Here is a 23,783-nt window from a genome sequence, read left to right on the forward strand (position 1 = left end):
TAAACATCAACATTTTTCTATAAATAAAATTTTTATTATTGTATTTTTTCAATATAACCATTTTCATCTTTAATAATAGAAAATATACACATCAATTTTTTTCTATATAAATAGAAATATGTTTGGTCCAGTTTTTGTGAGCAAAATGTTTGAAGCGATGACATCTTCACTACTATAAAAAATACATTTTACCACGATTGATATATTGATTTAACTACGGGTGATGGTCCATAGTAATGAACGGTGTGGTCACTACTACAAATAAACTTGTTTTACTTCGGGCACAAAGGAGATGATTATTTGTTGTCATCATGCCATTTATAATTATCTGTTGTTCTCGTTCATAATAGTGTTCTGTGGAGTTGTCGTCTCGTAACTAATAACAGACTTATCGCCCTAGTTAATCAATTCCTGAAGGTCAAATCAATGAATCTACGGGGAACAAGATTTCTTGTGGAATGTCTTAACAATTTACTTATGATGAGTCCAACTGTTCAAATAAAAATCTAAAGTTGGATTACACTGTTATTTTTATTTAATGTACAAATTGTTTATTTATTGCAGTCTTCAATTTGATTCATGAAAAGATGAATATGTCAATATCTTTTTTGAATAATATACAAAAAAAAACATGATGTTATAAAAATTTAGTTTACATAATAAGTTGTAAAACATGATTGAAGTACTTATTGCTTTAACAATGTTTGAAAGAATATAAATGGTAAGAATAGTTATGAGTCAATCATCGTAAATCATTTCCATGATCAATAATTTCTAATAATCCTGATAGAGGAAAATCTATATACTACTAGAAATATACAGTTTACCTCTGGAATTTTCTACGGAAAATGTTCCATAAATATACCTGCGGATTTTTCTACAAATTTATTAAATAATATAAATTTTCTGTGGATTATTATTTTGCAGAAAATTCGGCAGCAATACCTGCAAATTTTGCTACGGAAAATATATTTTGATCTAAAAAAGCGTACAACATTATAGAATCCGGGGGTAAATTTGCAGGATATATTTCTGCGGATTTTGCTACGGATTTCTGTTTTTGAATAAAACCAACTACATCATAAAATCCGCAGGTAATTTCGCAGAAACATTTTCTGCGGATTTTGCTGCAAATTTTATTTTGAATTCTATTTTCACATTTTTTAAATAAAAAATAATGTAAAATATTTTTCTTTTAAAATATACCACCCATGTATCCAATTAAACCATTTTTTTATTAAAAAGAAAATTTAATGACATGGCACATTTAAGACTTTTTATTGAATGACAGTGTAAAATTATTTTACACTGTCAGTGCACTACCTTTTAACTCTATTAATATTTTCTAAAAATAATAATAACTTTTTTAAAATTTAATGTAATTCTCCAATTTGTATATTAATAAATGGTATGACACTTTTGTAAAATACAGTTAAAAAACGTATAGAAGAATTGAAAACGAAAATATGATAAAATTTGGAATCAAACCTACTATCTACCTCGTGTTGGACCAAAGTAATTATCATATATTTTTACAAATGTTTTGTAAATTTTTCTATGAATTTTTCTGTAAATTTTCCACCAATTTTTGAAACATTTAGATACCTTTATAGAAGTGCTGACTGGTTAATTATGTTTTTGTATTGTGATAATCCTATTTATAAAGCTTCTCATCTTAAAATAATTTTATAAAATATTTTTTAATAAGAATTAATTGTTTACTAAATAATATCTTTTATAAATTTTATCAAAAAGTATTTTATAAATATAATAATATAATAAATATTATTAAATTACTATTTTTTATAATTATTAAGTGTAAAAATATTTAGTAATTATAAGTAAATTAGTGTGTGTATGAATAAAAGTTATGTATATTTAAATATCCTTTTAATGTTTTTCTAAAGCCTATATAGTGCCATGGACTCTTCCTAGCAATCTTTTTGCAACTATTTGGCGGCCATCCTCAACATAGAGATAGTTTCTGTTAAAAAAATCATTTGTGTTATTTTATAATCTCATATGAGTTATTATAGGACTTGAAGATTAAAAAATCTTTGCTTTTTGTTTGGTTTGAATATTGGTAATAATGAACTTTAGGTATTAGTTATGAATGTGTCTATAAAGTTGTGTATTCATTTGTTTTTACCTTTTATTTCATGTTATAAATTAGTGTCATTTTATCAATTTAAATTTTTTTTTTAATTTTTAAATATATTAGCTGCGGGATTACCTGCGGATTCTGTTTCCTGCGAATTTACCTGCGGATTTACAATTACCTACGAAGGTTTTATCTAGGGACCAGAAACGGCAGGAAAAATCTCCGGAAATTCTTGCAGATTTTTTACTCAAATCCGCTGATAAATCCGCAGGAAAATAAGTATTTCTAATAGTGATACTATGACAACAAGCGTAACGTTATAAATTTTTTGTTACACTAGATTGGTTCACCGTCGCTACAACATACTTGAAAAGACATTATTATGATATTACACTATGGTAGAGATTATTTATCATTCTTTTATTTTCTCCATTGAAAAATGTCATTCTCATATGATACGTCATATATATATATATATATATATATATATATATATATATATATATATATATATATATATATATATATATATATATATATATATATATATATATATATATATATATATATATATATATATATATATGACTTCATCAGGACAATATATTTAATCCAGTGAATATCATTTAATCCTCCTATCTATTATTTTAATAACCCTCCTATTTAATATATAATATTTATTTCCAAAAATAAATAAAAGAATCATCTTTTTCTAATATATAAAAAAAAGATTTTTTTATTTTCACGAAAAAATCAACTTTTCTATAAAAAAAAAACATGATTTTTTCCGAAAATATAAAATTAACTGTTTTGGAAAAATATATATTTTTTCCAAAATTAATAAAAGTTAATTTTCTAAAAAAATGAATTTTTCCCACAAATAAAATCAGAAAAAATATTATTCTTTAAAAAATGACTATAATTTCTGAAAAGTAAAAAAAATTATAATTTTTTTATAAATAACATTTTTATTAAAAATTAATAAATATATTTAACCTTTCTTCTGATTTTATTTTACCCGTATAACATATATTTTCTTCAACAATAGTGGGAATTTTATTTTTTTTATTTTGAATTAGATATTATTTTCGTTTATATTTAAATATTTATTTATAAAATATCCAATTTTATTTAATAGAGTATTTTGAATAGCTAATTATTGTTGACCAATATTTGTCATTATACATCCCCTGTAGTCATTTACCAATCTCTTTGTAATACCCGGTATTATAATTGTCCAATTACAAATTCTAAATTAAATTTCAATGAGAAATGGACAAATATGATACACATTCTTACTAATAGGTTCATTACATAAACCATGCCAATTAGTAAGAATGAGGGCATTATGGACATTTCCCACTTAAATAAGAACTAAGTCTTGTTTGGATTCCTCATTCCTTCCTTGGTCCAAAACAAAATTTGGTGAAGGAGAATAGAAGAGAGGAAGAAACGTTGGAAGGGAGAGGAAGAGAAAGAAGTCTCCAAACTTATTCCAAGCCCTATTATTGCATGCAACAGAATCTGCCCAAGCTTTGATCCTACCATAATCTTCATCTTGCTCTCAGCTTCATCATCATCTTCTTCATCTCTAAGGTGAGTCCTTAGATAGGAACTTGGGGTTTTGCATGTGGGATTTCAATTGGGGTTTAGGGATTATGAGTGATGTATGAATTAATAATGTTAATCATGTTAGTTCTGCTATAATCCTTGTCTATAGATGCTTCTAAATGTGTTTATGTGATACAATTTCGTTTGGACTGTTATACAAGTGTAGGGGATCATCTACAGGTTGTTTGGGACTGGTTTAGAGCTTTTAAAACGCAGAAAATTGATTCTGCATCAGAGTAATCAGTTACTGGATCCTGGGTAACCGATTACCCTGTGTAATTTGGCGTGGATGGGCATTTTTGAAGCCAGTAATCGGTTACTCTGGGACCAGTAACCGATTACCCTGGGCGCAGGGTGAAAATTCAGCAATCTTGGGAAATTCATATCTCCCGTTTCGTGCGTCCGATCGACGCGTACCATATACCGTTAGAAAGCTAATTAAGTATACTATCTAGGAAAATTAGCCTCGGTGTTTGAATATTATTTTTTGATATATCTGACGCACCTTCAGTAAAGAGCGACACGGATAACATATGAATATCATGCTGTTATATTGAGTTTTCCTCATTATTCTCGAATACTGTGTTATGTTATTGTGTGCTGTGCTGAAAATATGAAGACACCGTCGTTTGGGTTAAACGATCGGGTTGATTGTTTTGTTTGTGACCTTGACTTTATGTCATATTTCTGTATGCTTGAATCGAAAGAGCCGGAAGGCTAGATTGGGACGCTGCTCTGACCGTGTAGTCTATGAGCCCTCCCGGACCGTGTAGTCCAATGGAATAACCCGTTCATGTGTATTGTTCGATATGGTGTGCATCTGAACTACCGTTGCAGTGTGCTCGTGAGTTTCTGTACGGGGTTTTACTCACTTGCCGTTAACACACTTGCGTGCTCGGTATGGTGGGGTTATGCGGCCGTGTAGGCTAATGCATAATGAGGTAACTCACCTCTAGTAAAGTCACGTAGACTAATACTAGGCTTTCGCCCGATGGGCTCAGGCGTCAAGGTGGCGGTTTGTACTCGGCGTAACTCACTAGCGTGAAGAAGGTTAACGGAATAATGATGCCATATAGGCAAAAGTCATCTCGCGGCCATTTAGGCTTGTGCGAACCGTTTAACCGTCTTGCAGTGTGCTTGTACAAGTCCCTTGACATATAAGCAGGAGGTTACTCATCGAGGATGCATTTATTCCATAATCTAGCCGAGGTTGTTACACTTCTGGATTCCCCGTGTGTGGAAGCGGGTTTGCATACTTGTTTGCTATACAATGTGTATTTACTTGAGACAAGTCCAATGGTGGACGAGTCGCTTTGTTTACTCCGTACCTGTACCGGAAGTGAGAATAACCCCGAATCCATGGTGGATTCGTTTATTTTTGTATGTTCCTTTTAGATCCGAGCGGACTAATAGGATAGGCGGACTCACTAAGATTTAGTAATCTCATCCCATTCCAATTATTTATTTTTCAGGTGGTTCGAGGCAAGATCGCGGTAAGGGAAAGATGGATTAGATCTCTTGTCGATGCTTGGATGTTTCTTTTAGTTATTGTCGTGCTTATTAGTTCGTGTATTTTGGACATGTACTGTTATGATGTACTTGTATTTTGGCCATGATACATTCGGCTTATGTATTCGTGTACTTCTATTTTCCGCTGCAAACATTATGTAATTGTTGTCTTATGAACCATAATTAATACTTTATGCATATTATTCTAGACATATATGTGTGGGGTGTTACACTCTTTTATAAATATCACCTATTTTTTTAATATATCCCATATATATATATATATATATATATATATATATATATATATATATATATATATATATATATATATATATATATATTTGGGATATATTAAGTTAACAATGTTAGTATTATTTTTAATTAAGTTATCAAGATTAACTTGATAATAAAGAGTGGGTATATGTGAATTTCTGAATCGACCTACGCGACAGAAGATGATTGTTTATGCATATTTCTTATTTATAAAAAGATATATTATCATATTTTATTTTATAATAATATATTAAAAAATTAATATTATAAGTATTATTTATAATTAAATATTTTTTATTCATTGCTCAATTTTTTGTTAGGAGTCCAATTTTATTTTTTGCCCGTGACCTCTAAAAAGTCAGGACCGGCTTTGATCATCTTTAAAACTAAAATATATATGCTTCAATATTTTTCTATAAACACAATCTTTTATTATTATATTATTTTAATATAACCGCTGTCATCTTTAATACTAAAATATATACACATCAACATTTTTCTATAAATATAATTTTTTATTATCTTATTTTTCCAATATATATATATATATATATATATATATATATATATATATATATATATATATATATATATATATAGTGTAATCAAATAGGTTTGATCAAATTTTGTATAAAAGAAACATTTGAAGCAGTTATATCTTCACTATTACAAAAGTACCTTTCACCATAGTTGACACATATATTTATCCAAAGGTGATGGTCGATAAGGGTCTGTTAGTAAGAGAATTACTTATTATTACGGGTTATTGATCGTGATAATAATTTGTCGCATTTTGTATTTTATCGACTTCATCTTAGAGAAGTCAGTTTGCATATGTTAATGGGGACTCTTGTGGAAGTTATCTGTTCGGAGCACCGAAGTTGCAGATTATTTCCCTCGTGGGGACGAGGATGGAGAGAAAAGTTTCTTTGATGACACTTTGGGTTGGGGATAGGGAAAGTACCATCTGTTGTACCCCAATTTTTGACCCTGACATCCCACATCATTTTGCGCATAGTATGGTCATCATCATCATTATCATCATCATCATTATTATTTATATATCATTTGCTAAAAAAAATATACACAAAAAAATAGATTGTGTATTGCTTGTTGCTTGTTTCCTAAGGCAGGTGATTTATCAAGAAGCTCGGGCAAAATTAGGGCTTTGAGACCCACAAAGGAGTTCAAACATATGCTCATATTCTCAAATGATTATCCCCAAAAAATCCAAGTCTAAGAATGGCTCAATACAAGATCAACAATTCCTAATTTCACCTGATGCACAAATTAGGGTTTTTGACATAATTCATCTAGGAAGTTGACTTTTAATCAAGACATGACTCCATGGCTCAAATCATGATTAAAGAATCTCCAATACATCATTATAATCCAATCACATCATTCATTTGAAGATGAGAGTTTGATTCAATTGGAATCCACAAGAATGCAGTTCATTTGGAAAAAATCAACTGTGCAAGTCAACCTTTGACTTTTGAGAAAATTGGTCAACTATGGACTTTTGAAGATCAAAATCATCAACATATGATTATTAAAGTCATTTGATCAAGAAAAATTAAGAAAATCAATTAAAGATAAAAAAATCAACAAAAGTCAAAGTTGGAAAGTTCAAAGACTTAGAAAAATTCTCAGTATTTTCTAGTATTTAGGCTATAACTTCATGGGCAAGTAACTTCAAATTTCAAGTATGCAACTGAAAAAACATCGAACATGAAAGTTGTAGATCTTGATTCAATGAAAAACTTTGCCAAATATAACTTTTTCCCAAAAATTGAATCATTTGAGAGATATGGGCTCATGAAGATCTGTCCAACACTTAGCAAACTTTTCAAGACTTGAAAACCTAGTTTTCTCCGAACTTCATGGCCAATTTTTACCAAGTTCCAAAATGATTTTTAAGAAACAACAAAAAAGTGGATTTAAGTATGTAGCAAAGGTTTTCCAAAGGGACCATTAGCATGAAATTTCAACACTTGAGCCATGAGATATGAATTCGTGAATAGGGCACAATAACACTTGAAATTCAAGCCATGAACATGAAGAAAAAAGTTTCAAACTCATCCAAATCTGCAAGAATCAATTTTGTGTCATTTTCATTTTATAGTCATTTTGAGTTCTAAGCTTGTTTAGTGTCAAACAAGTGCTCAAACACTCTCCATACACCTCATAGAAGTTGTAGCAACCCTTACATCAAGTCTGTAACCACTAAAACACCACCTTCCATTTTCACTTTGAAGCTTGGTCCATAGATTTGAGTTAAGCTATACAGGCCATCTTGGACTTATTTAAGCATTCAAACACCTCCTATACACTTCATAGAAGCTTCATAAACACCTGTTTCACATATGTAAACACATAATCACCATCCACCATTGTCACTTGGCTGAGTTGCATTTGAGATCGAGGAAGGAGATTCAGAAGCTTTCAATCCATTCTAAGCATCCAGTCAGCATCCCTGAGGTACAAGGAAGCTATCCAAATCATTCAATCACTTCTGTAACACCTCCATTGCAGGTTTCGATTTCAGTTTTAGAGGTAACAAACTCAAACTTGAACACTTTCATTTGTGCATCATTTTGAACAAAGCTCGATTATATCTTGTTTAGAATCATGTAGGGAGTAAAAGCCCTAAGATTTTAGGGATTGATTGTGTATATTTGTCATTTAATTTTAAATTGAAGTTTTAGGGTTCATAACTTATTTCTTGAAATTAGAGAGATACAATTGAAATAAATTAACAAATGATACATGGTTAGAATCGTGGCTAAAATCTGAACATGTTTCCCTTTTGAATTTTTGGAAATGGTTAAGTATTGAACATGTTTGAATTTATGAGAACCACGAGCTGGAGGTTGAAGGTGAAGTTCAACTCAGCTTTAGAACACGTTTTTTAATATATATATATATATATATATATATATATATATATATATATATATATATATATATATATATATATATATATATATATATATATATATATTTACGCGCGTATTTGTTTAACAAATAGAGCGTGTTGGCTCAGTGGCTATGTTTTGAGCCTTTCACCTAAGAGGCGTGAGTTCAAACCTTGCTAGGGCCAAATCTATTTTTTAGTACTTGTTTATGTCATTTTCTTTTACAACTTTTATATTTTATTTAAAATAGCAAAATAATTTATTTTTGAACAAATCAGTTTTAATAACTGTAACAATAATTGTTAGAACAAGATTGAGAATCTATGTTTAGAATCTAGTTTTGATGATAACAAGCGTATATTTTGTAAGTAACAATTTTATTACTAATGGTTTCATTTAGTGTGCAGATACTATACTATAAGTCTTATACAGGTGGCATTAGAATCACAGTACAAAAACTATATCAGAAACTGAATCAGATATGAAAGAAGAATCAAACATTCAGAAGATGGAAGAAAGCTAAAAGTCATCATATCAAATAAGCCTCAATCAGAAAGTACATCAGAAGCTGCAAGAAAATAAACAAGAAAGATCATTAGAAGAAGCTTTGCAAACATCAGAAGATCACACAAGTAGAAAGATCAGAAGTTCTGAAGTTACAAGTTCTGAAGCTACGAAGCAGAGACAAACAAGATACAAACATCAGTAGAAGTCACGTACAAGCCAATGAACAATCTACAGCTCAGCATACAAAATTGAATAAAATACAAAGAGCTGGGAATCAAAGGGAGAGCCATTAGAAACATCATCACTTGCAAAACGGTTACAACATTTAAAAGGAATAACTCCCAAGGTTAAAATAAGAAGCAAGCTACATGCAGCACACTGGAGAAAGAAAAACCAGAGTAGCACGCCACTAACTGACATCGGGATAAGGTTCTGTTATGGACATGTGCAGCCAATCAATACGAAGCATTCAAATCCATACTCAACCAGATTGCAACGGCTACATTCCAACGGTAACCACTCATCAAGCTATAAATAGAACCAAACTTCAAACTTGATGTGTATGGAGTGACCATAGTGTATGGAATCCATCCATCCTACACAAAGTGAAGAATCAATCTATCCAGAACGGAGAGTGAGTGATCATTCATCCCTTGAATGGATCCGGAGAGAAAAAGAAAATATCCAGTAAGGATCATCCATGGAGATAAGAAGAACGTGTGCAACCAAAGATATATTCTGCACAAAAGAAGAAGAAAGAATCTGCAGAATGCATCTGTGTATCTGTAGATGAAGCAGTTGAGCATGTACATCAAACTGAAGAAATATAAAGACATGCATCAGAAGTTACACAAGAGGTGACACATACTCAATATGTGATGAATTAATACATAGTACTGTCACACACAAACTATAAGCCTATGTGAAGAAATTATAAGAAAGGGAAAAAGAAATCCCTGGTGTTAAGCAGTATCCTCCAATGGTTTCATGAGAAAGTCTTTAATACTTTATTAATATATTTTGTTCATATTTGATGACCCAAAGAAACTAAATACACTGAGTTGTTGCTCGAAGAAGTGGTTCATGTTTTTTGAAGTAAATCAATATGTTATCAGTTGTGATGAGCATCATGATCATAATTCAAGAAGAAGATGAAAATCAAATTAGAAGCAACCTATCATAGAGCTGTTGATCTAAATCATCTTGAGAAAAGATTTGAAGATGAAGATCAACAATGAAGAAGCAATCAACATATGAGATATTGTCATACCCTAATTTTTTGACCCCCCCCTGAGATGACATATCTTCAGGATTTTCACCAAGTCAAAGCAAGTACCCAGAGCAGTCTGGCATTCAAACAAGGGTGTTCAAAGACAAGAAAACTTAGGCAAAGGATCAATCAATAGAAGGATTAGTCTGTAATACAATCATAAGACTCAAGAGCTTCATTATTTCACCTATGATTGATTAGACACCCAATCATCTGAGTACAGGTTTACTCAGGTCACCAGACTAGGGTTTTTTTAGCCTATCAAGGACTAAAATCAGGGATCACCTTTGGGAAACCCTAAAAAGCCCCAGGGGATCATTCAAAGACATCAATCATCTTCAAATAACTCATATGACAAGATCCACTAGACATTACACCTCAATTCAAAGTCTACAGTCATTATTTTCATATGGTCGACAATTAGGGTTTTTGACCTAATTCACCAAGATAGTTGACTTTTAATCAAGGCATGGATTCAAGACTCAAGACATGATTCAAGAACCTCTACTACCTCAATATAATCCATTTACATCACTCATTTGAGGAGAAGATCTTGATTCTACACAAAAGTCCAAATTCTCACTTTATCAGGAAAAAGTCAACTGTATGAGTTCACCTTTGACTTTTGAGATTTTTGGTCAAACCATGACTTTCAAGGATCAATATCATCAATATATGGATATTAAAGTCATTTGACCAAAGAAATTCAAAAAGAATCTTCAAGGAGCAAAAAGTCAGGAATTAGGGTTTTTGAAGGCATGATGAGAACTCAAAATTTCACCTACACAACTCAAAATTTCACCCACACAACTCAAAAAACTTTCAACATGAAAGTTGTAGATCTTGCAAAATAAAATAACATCTTACAATGCAACTTTTTTCAAAAGATCAATCATTTAAGAGTTTTGGAAATTTTGAAGTTTTAGGTCATAAACACTTAGAAAATTTTCTAAGTGTTTTAACCTAGTTTTCTTCCAACTTTGGCCTCATTTTTAACAAATTTGCCAAAGGATTCTGAAGAAACTCCAAACTAATGATTTGAAGTATATTTTTAGGGCTTTCCAAATTGTGTTCAACCTTCTCCAAATTCATTTTGAGCTAAGAGTTATGCTTGTTCAAAGTTGGCCTCATGAAGTGAAATTATAGGTCATGTACAATTTGAAACTTTGCAATTTTGTGCAAATGACCTCTCTTAAGGATGCTACACGACCCATACCACATCTGAAAACATGCCATGCATCCATTTTCACCATGCCATGATCATTGAGGAAGATTCCTAAAACAAGAACATGTGATTATGTAATGATTACATTTGAGAATTTATGGCAAATTGATGAATCACCCAAGGAATCTTCTCACCAACCAATTAGAGCTCACTTTGTATCTGAAATGTTCCCTAAGATCAGATAGAATCAAAGGATAGGGAGCTGGCTCGAAAATGCAATGATCACACTTGGATATTCTTTGAAATTTCTTCATGGCTAAGAAACCAAATTCACTTCACTAAGCAAGCTCACTCTCTCAATCAGTACTGAATCATTTGCCTATAAATAGGAGAGCATACCTCAGTAGAAAAACACACCAAAGCAACCATATTCCTTGCTTTCTCTTTCTTTTCTCTTGCTTATTGTTTTTCAAAGTTCTTTGGCAAGAAGAATCGTTTTCTTCAAACCAGAGCTTATCTTTGGAAAGTAAGCATTCTAACATCTCAAGGGAGAACATTTGAGGTGATCCAAGCACCTGGATCACTTCTGTAAGTGGAGGAATGCCATTGTTGCTCTCACTTTGGAGCTGTTGCAGTTAGAGGTCCATAGAGCAATTCAGAAGGTTTCCAACAAAGCCAAGCATCCAGGCACGTTCCATAGGAGGTAGTGAAGCTGTTCAGATGGCCGCAGCTCATCTGTAACTCAAGAATCATCACTCTCCATGTTCACTTGAAGCTCAAATCGAGGGAGGTCCATAGAACAATTCAGGAGGATTGAGGTTACAATAGACATTCAGTTAGCATCACTGAGTCCCAAGGAAGCTTTTGGGATCATTCATACAAGCCCAGTTGCTCTCTATCATCCTCACGACCTCCATTTTCAGAGGTAAGTTTCTGAACTCCACATCTTTAATTTAAGCACTCTTTATGATATAGCTCGATTCTATCTTGTTCAGCATCATCAGAGGATTGAAAACCCTCTATCATCATTCATTTATCTTTCAGTATAGTCATTTAATTTGATTTTCAAATTTTAGGGTTCTTCACGTTTTTTAGTAAATTAGTTAGATGTAGTTAATATAAATTTATGTTAGTTACATATTCAGAATCGTGAGTGAATTTAGAACAAGTTTCATGTTTACATCGTTGCAAATAGTTGAGAGTTGAGAGAGTTCAGATTTTCAAAAATTCAAAGCTAGAGGTTGAAGATGACAATGGTGGTGGCGCGCAAATTCCAAATTCAGGGTTAAGTTTATTTTATTTTGATTGATACCTGTTTCATTAACGACTAAATCGTTATAGCCCAGTGGTAAGGAGTGTTTGTGTGTTGCGCGTGCCCAAGGTCTGGGGTTCGAATCCCCCTCGCCCCAGACCTTTTGATTTTATTTTCTTTTTTACTTCTATACACTTGAATAACATATGAGTTGCAAAGGAGTCAATTTACTATCACCATACGCGCGCTGGCCTAGTGGTGTTGGTTTTGGGTGTGTGACCTAAAGGGCGTGTGTTCAAACCTTGGAGGAGACAAAATCATTTTTTTACCACTAATTTCCTTCATTTTTTCTCACAACTTCACACCAATAATTCACCTATCAAATTAAATCATTTTCACTCCATTTTTCACACACTTGTTATTTAATATACTTATTTTATGAATAATCAAAAAATCATAAAAAAATATTATTTATTTCATGTATTTTAATTAGGGTTAAAATAGTATGTTTTAAATGTTTTCTTAAATACTTTAAAATATATATTTTTATCTTGTTACCTTTGTGAATAATTTTATGATAAAACCCTAATTGTTTAGGTCTTAATTAGGCATAGATCTTTATCTTTACCTTAATTAAGTTGACTTTTGTCAATTTTCAAAGCTGTTATCAGTCTCCGATTAAACGGATGATTAAGGTTTTCAAACAACAAAACCTTATATCATTTCAAATCATTTTCAATTTGCTTTTATAGCCAGTACTGTAAAGTACTGGGCCTCTAATAGAGTGTAAGTCCCAACACCTTTTTCTTTTCATAGTTTGTTTTCAAAAACTGTATTTTCAAAATCTTCTTTCTGTTTTCAAAATATTCTTCTGGTATTTGAAGGGCATTATTCCCGGTGAAACTCTTCAGACACCTATGTGACCTTTGTCCATCTTCACTTCTTCTGTTTTCAAAACCTTTAACTGTTTATAATAAATATTCAACTGTTATCAAAACAACAAAAATTACTGGTAAGGCTTTGTACATACTTCTTCAAAGGCCTCCACTCCATCCAGGTTAGGCTTTACATGCTTTCAATTTACAGTCTTTATTTTAAATTATTGTCAAATATAGAACTGTTTATATATATATTAGAACTACGTTTGAGTGTAAACCCTAGGACAGTTAAACTATATATATATTATAGGAATATGACCTAGGATTGAGAATGTCTTCCCGGTGAAGGCTCTTTTCTAATTAGAGATCTGTAGTTCAAACCCCCAAGATGAATTATTCCCGGTGAAACATCTTGGTAAAAACCTTAGAATCCAAAAAATAGGACACATCCACCCAAAGAGGAATTATTCCCGGTGAAACCTCTTACCCATTTGCTTAAAGCCAAAATAAGTTCAAAACTACATAGCTTTCTCTTGTGCTATAACAAGGACCCTCGATTAACCTCCTCTTGGGCTTTGTACAAGGACCCACAGGCTTCTTAAAATCATTTCCAGCTTCCTCTTGAGCTTGTATACAAGGACCCATCAGGTTTCTTATAAACATAGGAACAGGTCTTTAGTCACCTTTTAACATACCCTGGTGAGTTTCTTCCAATTTAAACCAGACTTTAAACAAGCTAAGATTGTCTCAATCTCATATTGAGTACACCTTTTGGAATAAGAGACATGGACAGTCTCTGTCACCCTTATCTTCATTAATCTTCCTTAGCAGAGTCTAGGATCCATACTTGTTTATCCTCAGTAAGTCTCAGCCTTCATCTTGGGCTTTAAACAAGAAGTCTCAATTAGATAATCCTTCTGCCATCTTTCACAAAATCCCTGGAAAGGGTTAGCCTCCACACATTCAGTCATTTTAATCAAAACCCCTGGAAAGGGTTAGCCTCCAAAAATCACTTCAAAAACCAAAGATTCATTTCTTTTAGGAGATAATTTCTCCAAAAAGAGTCAAAACCCCTGGAAAGGGTTAGCCTCCAATTCATTCTTTCATTTTAACAAAAACCCCTGGAAAGGGTTAGCCTCAAAAAATCACTTCAAAAACCAAAGGTTCATTCTCTTAGGAGATAATTTCCCCAAAAGAGTTAAAACCCCTGGAAAGGGTCAGCCTCCAAAAACATGATAAAATCAGTCTTTTAACAGACAAATTCACCAGCTGAGTCAAAATCCCTGGAAAGGGTTAGCTTCCAAAGAAAAACAGTCTTTTAATAAAAAAAATCTCCTCAGTAGAGTCAAAACCAACAAAAACAGTTAGCCTCAACCTTGGGCTTCATACAAAGCACAAAACAATAAAACTCTCCTGTCAAGAGTCAGCCTCAACCTTGGGCATTGTATAAGGCAGATAATAGAGTCTCCCCAGTGACTTCTTCATCATTCAGTAGCCACAACCTTGGGCTTTGTACAAGGCAGATATACCATATTTCATGTGTCAAAGATTCCTAACATCTAGGATCTTTTCCCATAGAGTCATCCATACTCAGTTTATTTTAGAGTCAGCCACAACCTTGGGCCTTGTACAAGGCAGAAAATAATGTTTTTCCCTAGCTAGAGTCAGCCTCAATTCCGGGCTTTGTACAGAACACCAAATAAAAATCCATCAAATAAACACTCTCCAAATAGAGTCAGCCTCAATTCTGGGCTTTGTACAGAACACAAAATTACCCTGTAATTAATCCCCAGTGGAGTTTTCTCCCAGAGTCAATAATAATTAATAAATCAATCAAAAAGCCTCAAGCTTGGGCCTCATACAAGCCAGCTAAAGTCAAATCTTTTATACAGTAGATAGACATAGCTTATCTCTATAGAGAGATATTTTTACTACTCTACCACATTAAAACAAAAAAACATTTCAATTTCAATTTTAATCCAGTCTCCCATTTAGGATTTTGAAAGGCATGAGCTGGCAGTAAAACCCAGACATGTGGTAACTTTCCCTAATTTGGATGAGCATCTTTCTTTCATTTAAGAGGCATTTGACTGGTATACTTGCACATACACAAGTAAGGTCCCCCTCTTGAATGAAATGAATTCAGTTATTCTGTCACTCTTTAAATGTTTGTGGTAGAATAGTACAAATACCTCTCTGTAAAGATGATTTCATGCCTCTTTATTGTAAACAGAGATTTAATTCAAGCTTCAACCTTGAGCTTCAAGCAAGGCACCTAAAAATAATTAATAATCAATTAGTTCCCCGAACTACATTAAGCTCTGACTTCCATTAGGGATATGTAGGCATGAGGTTCACAAGGAATCTCAGCGAGCTAATAAAATACCAAAAATAGTCAGTCTTTCTGTCTGTCTTTCTTTTATTCAATTCAATTCCTTCTCCTAACACAAAGGAGAAACTTTCCCAATAATCATTAGCAGCACAAACACAAATGACACAGAGAAGTTTCCTGTAGAGTACTACAGATATGTAGGGTGTTTAAACACTTCCCTATGTATAACCGGCCTCCCGAACTCCAGAATTTCTAGTCTAGGTGAATCCCCACACTTAGCAAACTCCTAGGGTTTAGTTGAGATCTTTTTTCCCCTTTCCTACTCGTAGGACAAAATAAGAAAGTTCGTGTGATATCGTAGGAAGAACTGAAATAAAATTCATCCCACCACGGGCGCATTCTCCTTCCAAATTTCGCGTGAAGGGTCTAGTGTGCCGTCCTCCCAAGTGAAACGGGGAGGTAAAAAAAAATGACACCACAGAAAAAATGGCGACTCTGTTGGGGATATAAGTGTTAAAAACCTTGGTTTTTCATCCAAACCAACGGTTGACCTGTTGCTGGTCCAGCCCCAATGAGGAATTAGGGATGCCAAATTCCCCCTCAAACAAGAGAGGTCCTGCCTAACCTCTGTGTCATTTCATGTGTTTGTTGCATATATATTTGTTTATTTTGTTTATTCTGTATCGGGAAAGGGCTTGATTCCCCCTTGTGGTGAGAAATCCTATACCCGGATTTGAGTGCAACATAAGATAGGATGGAGGATGTCTTCCCGGTGAAGACCCTCTAATCTTGGTTTCCAAGTCTACTCTTGGGATTTGCCTGGCTGGTTGTGATTAACTGCGCCACTGCATTCCGAGACTGATTTGTACCAGGAGGACCTAGAAACACATTAACCCCACTTAAAGCCTTTTTTAGGACGTAGAGCGGTGATTACAAAAGTAATTGTCACGCAGATACTACACTCAGAGAAAACTCTCTTATAGATACCAATCAACGTATCTTTAAGGTTGAGCAAAAACTCTGAGACCCCTAGAACCCGTTCTACAGGTACAAAAATCCTTATCCTTAGTTTACCATTGGGGCGAGGTTTGCGTTTTGACTTCATGACCACTATACACTTCAACGCCATGTTTGTTTAAAACTCTTGTGTGTGCATTCATGCATTCATGCATCATTCATTAATAACAACTAAAAACAAAAAGAGTCTTTTTCGAGTCGTTTTTCAAGGAAACTAAATAATGAACGTTTTGAACTTCATAGAAAGAGAGAAACGGAGAAAGGACTTAAGGATCTATACCATGGATTATGGGAGAAAGAGAGCTAGGAAATACACCTTCAAGATTCCCCAGGTCGAGGAACTGGGAAAGCTCGGAAAACTGGTGGTCAACCCCCAGGCTTTCAAGGAGAAGTATGGAAAACTTCTGCCTTTGCTCAATACCAACATTGTGGATGGGATCCTTCCCACATTGGTACAGTTTTACGATCTAACGTATCACTGCTTCACCTTTCCAGATTATCAGCTCATGCCTACGTTGGAGGAGTACTCTCGTCTGATTGAAATACCCGTGTACGTGCAAGATCCGTACTCCGGTTTGGAAAAGAATCCTGACGACGTTATCATTGCTGTAACTACTCCTTTGAACGTAGTCGGCATCAGAACTCATATGGTGAGTAGAGGAGGAATTCAAGGATTGCCCTCCAAATTCCTGTTTGATCAAGCTCGGTACTTCGTCAGCATCCAAGATATGAATGCTTTTGAGGAAATCTTGGCTTTGCTTATCTACGGATTGTTTTTGTTCCCTAACATTAACGATTTCGTCGACATCAACGCAATTAAGATCTTCTTAATTGGAAATCTAGTTCCAACCTTGCTTGCGGATGCTTATCACTCTGTGCATTCAAGAAACCTGCAGCGAGGAGGATTAATCACATGCTGCGTACCGTTGTTATACGAATGGTTCGTTTCACACCTGCCAAAGTCTAGCACTTTCTGGAACATGAGGGATGGCCTTTACTGGTCACAAAAAATCATGTCTCTCACTCATACAGACATTGATTGGTTTAGTCCTGACAACGACGAAACCAAGATCATCTTCAGTTGCGGAAGTTTTCCCAACATACCCCTTATTGGAACTAAGGGAGGAATCAGTTACAATCCAGCTTTAGCCCGTCGTCAATACGGCTATCCCATGAAAAATATACCAAGTAACATCCAATTGGAGGGTCTTTTCTTCAAGAACATCGACGATCATGGCAACATGCTGAAGAAGGAAATTGTCCAAGCCTGGCGTCTTGTTCACAGCAAAGGGAGAAGATTGTTAGGAAAACATCTTTGCATCTCCCTGGATCCTTACCTTCAATGGGTACGCGTCAGAGGATTCAAGCTCAGGATGCCATATCAGCATCAAGAACCTATTCCCCTAAGGGAACCAATTTACCTTTTCTCCACCGATGTTGAAAAATTACAAGCGGCATTAAACAAGGTATGCCAAGAAAGGAATGCTTGGAGGAACAAGTATCGAATCGTCAACACGGAAAACGTTGAGATTCATAACATCCTAAGAAGGAAGGATGAGTTACTTGAAGTACTGGACCGACAAGTGACACAATCATCACTTTCTCATCATATCCCTCCTGCTTCCTGGATCATCGATCAGCTCACGTCAGAGAACGCTCAGCTCAAGAAACAGAAGAAGATGTTAGAACGTGAAGTCGGCTCTTCGTCAAAGTTTTAGAGTCCTTTCTCTCAGTTTCTCTGTATTTCCCTTTTCAAAGTGTGTAAAAACGGCGTTTTCGCTTAATTAATAAAAGTTTGATGTTTCATAACGTAATTATGGTGTTTCCTTGAAAAATATTAACTTAATTGCACATCATACATCGCTTTAGTCGTACGCACTGACGTGAGAATTGTCGCGGATCTAATAGTCACTTTCCTTTCTCCAGAAAGAGAGGAGGAGAAGGAGGTGAACCAAGACTTTCAAGCTGTCTCATCCATACAACACTCGTTTAAGTCGCAAGAAAAGAATGGAAGACTTTGAGCAAGAGAATGAAGAACTCAGAGAAGAGATTAATACTCTCAAAGGTACTGTTGAAAGACTCAATAGTATGGTAGAAGCCCTGGCAGTTGCGCAGAATCGACCAACGCCAGAAGAACCGCAAAGGACTGTGGTTTCCGAGATTGTTTCTACTCCTATTCCTCAGTATACCATGCCGCCTGATCGACCTTGGGGCATGCCGTATAACTTTACCCCAGAAGGGTACATACCCCCAGTTTCTGAAGTTCCAAGAGCTACGATGGAGATGCAACCACCGGAGGGTTACAAACCTCTGGAAATTGAAGTTTCAAGAGCAACGGCAATGGGTTTCACTCAACAGAATGCTGAGATTCCAAGATCTGCTGTCATGGCTTCTCCACAGCCCATTATGCATACTTTTCCTCCACGGGGCGGACAAGTATATCATCACGCTCCCAGTGAGGACGCTGGCGTGTATGAAAGATTGGACGAGTTCCAGGAATAGTTTCTGCAAATGCAGAAGGAACTCAAGACTCTTCGAGGACAAGATCTATTTGGAAAGAATGCTGCAGACCTCTGTCTGGTTCCAAATGTCAAGATTCCTCAAAAATTCAAAGTACCAGATTTCGAGAAGTACAAAGGGAATTCATGCCCTCAAAGTCACCTCGTAATGTACGCTCGAAGAATGTCAACTCAGACTGATAATCAACAATTACTCATTCATTATTTTCAAGACAGCCTGACTGGTGTTGCACTCAAATGGTACATGAACTTGGACAGTTCAGAGATTCGTACTTTTCGAGACCTCGGAGAGGCCTTCGTCAAACAGTATAAGTACAATCTGGATATGGCTCCCGACAGAGATCAACTCCGGGCCATGACTCAAAAGGATAGAGAAAGCTTCAAGGAATACGCTCAGAGATGGCGTGAAGTTGCTGCACAAATCTGTCCACCACTTGAAGAGAAAGAAATGACAAAAATCTATCTCAAAACTTTGAGTCCATTTTACTACGGACGAATGGTTGCAAGTGCACCAAGTGACTTTACCGAGATGGTAAACATGGGTGTACGTTTAGAAGAAGCAGTTCGAGAAGGACGCTTGAACAAAGAACCAGAATCTTCTATTGGTCCAAGGAAGTATGGAAGTTCTTTCCAGAAGAAAAAGGATCAAGATGTCAGCAATGTCTTGCACAAGATCAAGAAGAAATTCCAACCTCAAGTTGCAGCAATAACTCCGGTTGTTAACTCAGCGCCAGCTTATCAACCTCAGGTTTCGCAACAACAAATTCAACAAAGGTCGCAGCAACCTCAGCAGCAGGTTCGACCTCCAAATTACAACAATCGGGCTCCAAGGTACCCTGCCTTTGACCCAGTACCAATGCCGTATGCGGAATTGTTTCCAACATTACTGGCAAAAGGACTCATTCAGACAAGGAGTCCTCCAAATCCTACAAACAGTTCCTCACCATGGCATAAGGCTGACCAATCTTGTCCCTATCATCAGGGGGCACCAGGTCACAATATTGAGAACTGTTTCCCTTTCAAGATTGACGTCCAACGATTAGTGAAAAGCGGAATGCTATCCTTTAAAGATACTAATCCAAACGTCCAAGCAAATCCTTTGCCGCAGCATAAAGAAGCTTCAGTAAATCTGATAGATCAACACCCTAACGTCATTCAAATCTACGACATTCGTCAGATAGGGGAAAATCTTGTCAAGATGCACGCTAAACAAGCTGGGTACGGCCATGTACCACCTCACAACTACTTCACATGCGATATTTGTCCAAAGAATAATCAAGGATGTGTCGTAGTTCAAGCCGCATTACAAGAACAAATGGACTTAGGATGGATTCAACATATCCGAGTCAGGACTGAACATGACATCAACATGGTTCAAGGATGTCCAGGAGAATACAAAATCTACAAAGTTGAAGATCTCGAAGGATCGGTAGTCAGGTTCCATAAAACTTTAAATGGACTTGCCTACTTTGGAACAGATTTCCACGCTTACAGTAGATGCAGAATTTGTCGAAGAAACTCACAAGGATGTTTGCGTGTTCGCAACGACATTCAAAAGCTGATGGATGACAATACCATTACTGTTTTGCCAACAGAGAAGATGACGAAGTCTTTACCGTATCTCCTCAAATTAATCAAGTTGAACCAATGCAAGTTAAGTATGATAGCAGGAAGACAGCAATTGCTCCGTTAGTCATCTACTTACCAGGTCCTGTACCGTATGAGTCTAGCAAGGCTATACCATACAAGTACAATGCTACATTCATTGAAAAAGGTAAGGAAATACCATTACCGTCTGTTGTCAACATTGCTGATGTCAGTCGAGTCACCAGAAGTGGACGAGTCTTCAACAGAACAACAGAAAACGTGGAGAAACCTTCGGAGGAAGTACCACATAGGCAAGACAATCATCCGACCAATGCTGTTCAAGCGAAAGAAAATGATGAGATCTTGAAGTTAATCCAGAGGAGTGAATACAACATTGTAGATCAATTACTACATACTCCGTCTAGGATTTCTGTCCTTTCCCTACTATTGAGTTCTGAAGCTCATAGGGAAGCTCTACAGAAAGTTTTGGAACAAGCTTTCGTAGAACCAAGTGTTACTGTGGGACAATTCAACAGTATCGTTGCCAACATTTCTGCGGGAACTAGTCTGAGTTTCTGTGACGAAGATCTTCCTGAAGAAGGAGTAGACCACAATCTTCCACTTCACATCTCAGTTGGCTGCATGGGTGATATACTCACAGGAGTCCTAATAGACAATGGATCCTCTCTCAACTTCATGCCTAAATCAACATTGTCAAGATTATCTTTCGAAGACTACCCTCTAAGAAAAAGTCATGTCATCGTCAAAGCATTTGATGGATCAAGGAAGTCAGTTTTTGGAGAAGTGGATCTTCCCATAACTATTGGACCTCAGACGTTCAAAATCACTTTCCAGGTCATGGACATTCCAGCACAATACAGTTGTTTGCTAGGTCGCCCATGGATTCATGAGGCTGGGGCAATTACTTCAACACTTCATCAGAAACTGAAGTTCATAAGAAATGACAAATTGGTAACCGTATGTGGAGAACGAGCTCTGATCGTCAGCAACCTGTCATCATTCTCCGACATAGAACCAAAAGAAGTTGTTGGAACTAAATTCTAAGCACTTTCCTTGGACAAAGGAAAGGAGAAAGCAGCATCTATTTCTTCCTACAGAGATGCAATCCAAGTTGTAAAGGATGGCACTACCAGTGGTTGGGGGCACATTAATATTCCTACCAACAACAAGAACAGAACAGGAGTTGGATTCATTCCAACATCATCAAAGACTATTCCAGGAATTGAGGTAGTTCTTCCCATTCAAGAAACTTTCCGCAGCGGAGGTTTTCTTCAACCTGTTCAACAAACAGTCAATACCATCGGTACGGAAAACACCGATGAAGAGGAATGGTTATCCTATCTTAACAAAGCAGGATACATATCCCTATCAGAGTCTGAATCACCTTGCTGTTATCCGACTAAGGGATCTGAATGTAAGGCTCAACCAAGCAGTGACGAAGTTACAAATAGCTTCACCACCAGAAGCCATGGTTCATCAGAAGAAGTTCCTCCTATCCCCGAAGAAACTTGGGATACATTAGGAGAACCAAGCGGAAAATTCGACTACATGGTGAAATACTCCGCTCCTGAAAGTTCAAGAATCTCTCTTGAAGAAATTGTTCCAACTGGATGGAACAGTGATTTTGAGTACCTCTCTCAGCCAAAAGAGATGTATAACCCTTGCTATTCATCATCAGCATCTGGTGAAGTCATCATTGAGGATTATATCCCCAAATTACCTTCCGAGGCTACTGATTTAGAGTTCACATATCTAGTCAATGCCATCTTGGGAGAAGAGCAAGACCAAAATACAGAAGAAGATGATCTCGAAAGTGTCTCCGACAACGAGTCTCTCCATTCAGAAGATTGGAAGTTTCCTCAAAAGAAAGTTCGACATACTCCACTTGGAAATGGGTATGCTCACACCGCTCAGTCTGCTGAAGTAGAAGAAGATCGTCTGAGTGTTGCAAAGACAGTGGTTGGTAAATCAAGACCTACCACAGGCCAGCTTAAGCCTAAGGTTCCAGATTACTTAGTGCACAATAGGGTTCGCCACTATTGGACAGCTGTTGAAGTTACAACTGTTGTTCGCACTCCTAAGTAGGAACTTTCACCGTTATTTTATCCTCTCACCATAGCCCAGGGTGAAGAGATGTTTCATAGGGCTTTGCATTTTACTATTTCTTAGGAAAATGTCCCTCTTTGCTTCGCCCAAAGCAATAGAGTTTTGTTTTATAGGGTCTTTGTTTCAAGAAATGACTGTCAATAAATAAAAATGTCATTTTGTTCCGTCGTTAGTTTTTCCTTTTCTCTTTTTCGGAAATTGGTAATCCTAAAAAACACCCCTAAAAAAACATCAAAAATCATTAACTGCATACACCGAGTCTTCCCTCGTTGTCTAAATAAAACTTATCACACATATGCAGATTAATCATGAAATACCCCGTTGAAACGTGCGATCGTATGACTTCTCCAAGCTTTGAGTTTCCTGTATTCGAGGCAGAGGAAGAAGAAGACGAAGAAATATCAAAGGAAATTTCACGATTACTTCAACAAAAGGAAGAGGCCATTCAGCCATACAATGAGCCTCTAGAGATCATTAACCTTGGTTCCGATGGAAACAGAAAAGAGGTTAAGATTGGAGCTTCGCTCAGTTCAGAGATCAGAGAGAGTTTGATACAGCTGCTCAAAGAATTCTCAGATGTCTTCGCTTGGTCTTATCAAGATATGCCAGGGTTGGATACCAGTATAGTGGAGCATCACTTACCGTTAAAAGCAGAATGCCCTCCGGTCAAGCAAAAATTGAGAAGAACTCATCCGGAGATGGCCATGAAAATCA

The sequence above is a fragment of the Vicia villosa genome, linkage group LG2, assembly GCF_029867415.1.
Source record: "Vicia villosa cultivar HV-30 ecotype Madison, WI linkage group LG2, Vvil1.0, whole genome shotgun sequence".
Taxonomy (NCBI): domain Eukaryota; kingdom Viridiplantae; phylum Streptophyta; class Magnoliopsida; order Fabales; family Fabaceae; genus Vicia; species Vicia villosa.